This window comes from Dromaius novaehollandiae, unplaced genomic scaffold (genome assembly GCF_036370855.1).
Source record: "Dromaius novaehollandiae isolate bDroNov1 unplaced genomic scaffold, bDroNov1.hap1 HAP1_SCAFFOLD_76, whole genome shotgun sequence".
Taxonomy (NCBI): Eukaryota; Metazoa; Chordata; class Aves; order Casuariiformes; family Dromaiidae; genus Dromaius; species Dromaius novaehollandiae.
This window is the reverse complement of record NW_026991488.1, coordinates 1-2,330: the sequence shown is the minus strand read 5'-3', so window position 1 is coordinate 2,330 and position 2,330 is coordinate 1. Positions and strand designations below refer to the sequence as shown.

General features: G+C 75.2%; 1 non-coding gene across 1 annotated transcript; it reads left to right on the top strand.

Annotated features, from left to right (window-relative positions):
• The first annotated feature begins 364 nt into the window (after positions 1 to 364).
• Positions 365 to 517, top strand: LOC135326780 (5.8S ribosomal RNA). The gene has a single exon (XR_010387031.1). It is a non-coding gene; the product is annotated as a 5.8S ribosomal RNA (ribosomal RNA).
• Positions 518 to 2,330: the final 1,813 nt, after the last annotated feature.

Sequence of the window (2,330 nt, the reverse complement as noted above, 5' to 3'; positions counted from 1 at the left end):
GCGGTGTGGCCGGCCCGCCGCTCCCTGCCGGGCCAGACCGAGCCGGGCGCCTGGGCCGGACTCGAAGCGAGACAGGGTTTGTCCCCAGGTCGGGAGCGAGGGCTCCCCGCCCTTCTCGTTCGGGTTTGCCCTTCGTTTCCCCCCCCCCCCCTTTCTCTGTGCTTGTACGGTCAGTGAGGCAAGCCCCTCTCTTTCTCTCGCTCTCTCTCTCCTTCCGTCTCTGCCGTCCCTTGCTCAGCAGCCGGCGTCGGCGTGAGGAAGGGCGGTGGGGCGGAGGAGGAGGGGGCGGAGGAGGGGGGGCCCCCCAGGGGCTGCGAAAGCTGCCCGGTCCCCCCGCGCGCGCGGCGGGGACCGAAACCGAGACAACTCTTAGCGGTGGATCACTCGGCTCGTGCGTCGATGAAGAACGCAGCTAGCTGCGAGAATTAATGTGAATTGCAGGACACATTGATCATCGACACTTCGAACGCACTTGCGGCCCCGGGTTCCTCCCGGGGCTACGCCTGTCTGAGCGTCGCTTGACGGTCAATCGTCACCCGCGCCGTGGCGTGGGCGCAGCGGCGTGCCGCCCCTCGGTGGGTGTGGGGGGGGGCGCGGTTCGGGTGCGCCCGGCCGTGCCCGCCCTCCCCTCCGAGCCCGGCGGCTGCCGCCGCGCCGCGTGGCGCGCGCGGTGTGGCGCGGCTGGGGCGCCTCGCAGGCCCGTTGCCCCGGGGAGAGGGGGGGTGCTCTCCTTCCCCTCCCCGCGCGGCCGGGCCTTCGTCCCCCTAAGTGCAGACTCGGGAAACCCCCGCTCCCGGAGCGCCCGCGTCGCGGACTTCGTCCCGCCGGGCCCCCAGATCGGGTCGGTCGCGGTGGCCCGGCGCCCGGCGCCGCCCGCCCGCCACCACCGCCAGTGCTGCCGCACGGGCCTCTCCTCCACCACTCTCCCGGTGGTGCGCCGGTCCCCCGTTCCCCTCCGGCAGAGGGGACGGCCGGCCGCCCTTTGCCTCGCCCTGGCCCTGACCGCCGCCGTTTCGGCGCCCGCCGGGCCCCCCCCAACCCCGCGCTTCCCCGCGTCCGCAGCGCGTCGTCGAGCCACTTCCACCCGCCGGCTGGCGTCAGCCGCGCGGCGTTGCGTTGAGGCCCGGCGGCGGCGGCGGCGCGCGGGGGGCCGCGGCCGGGGGGGGGGCCGCGCAGCGCGGGCGCCGTGGGGCGGCGGCGGGGCGGGGGGCGAGGGAGGGCGCGCCGCGCCGTCCCCACGCCGGGGCGGAGAGCGGAGGTCAGCGGCCGGGAGGAGGAGGCGGCCGCAGAGCGGCGGAGGGCTGCGCGAGTGGCGTGAGCGAGCGAGCGCGCGTTGGCGAGCCGGGCCCGGGGGGGGGAGGCGCGGGCCTCGTCCCCGGCCCCGCGCGGCTGTCTGCGGGTGGGTACCGCGGTGGTACCGCTCCGTGCTGCCGCGCGCGCGTGCCGGCGGGCCGGCCCGCCGTCCTCTCCCCCTGCGCGGCGGCGTCCGCCGCGTGCCGGCGGGGGCCTCGGGCCGTCCTCCCAGCTGCCTCGGGCCCGCTCCGGGAGTCGAAGCGCGAGGGGCGCGGCGCGCGCGGGCGCGCCGGCCCCGTCCCCATCCGATTGCGACCTCAGATCAGACGTGGCGACCCGCTGAATTTAAGCATATTAGTCAGCGGAGGAAAAGAAACTAACCAGGATTCCCTCAGTAACGGCGAGTGAAGAGGGAAGAGCCCAGCGCCGAATCCCCGCCCCGCGGTGGGGCGCGGGAAATGTGGCGTACAGAAGCCCCCATCCCCGGCGCCGCTCTCGGGGGGCCCAAGTCCTTCTGATCGAGGCCCAGCCCGCGGACGGTGTGAGGCCGGTAGCGGCCCCCCGGCGCGCCGGGACCGGGGCTTCTCGGAGTCGGGTTGCTTGGGAATGCAGCCCAAAGCGGGTGGTAAACTCCATCTAAGGCTAAATACCGGCACGAGACCGATAGTCAACAAGTACCGTAAGGGAAAGTTGAAAAGAACTTTGAAGAGAGAGTTCAAGAGGGCGTGAAACCGTTAAGAGGTAAACGGGTGGGGTCCGCGCAGTCCGCCCGGAGGATTCAACCCGGCGGGCTCGGTCGGCCGGCTCGGGCCTCGGCGGATCCCCGCCTCCGCCTCCCCTCCGCCCCCCTCGCGGGGGCGGGCCGGGGGGGGCGGGCGGGCCGGGGACCGCCGCCCGGCCGGCTGCCGGCCCCCGTCGGGCGCATTTCCCCCGTGGCGGTGCGCCGCGACCGGCTCCGGGTCGGCTGGGAAGGCCCGGTGGGCAGGTGGCTCGCCGCCGCGCGGCGGCGAGTGTTACAGCCCCCGGGCAGCAGCTCT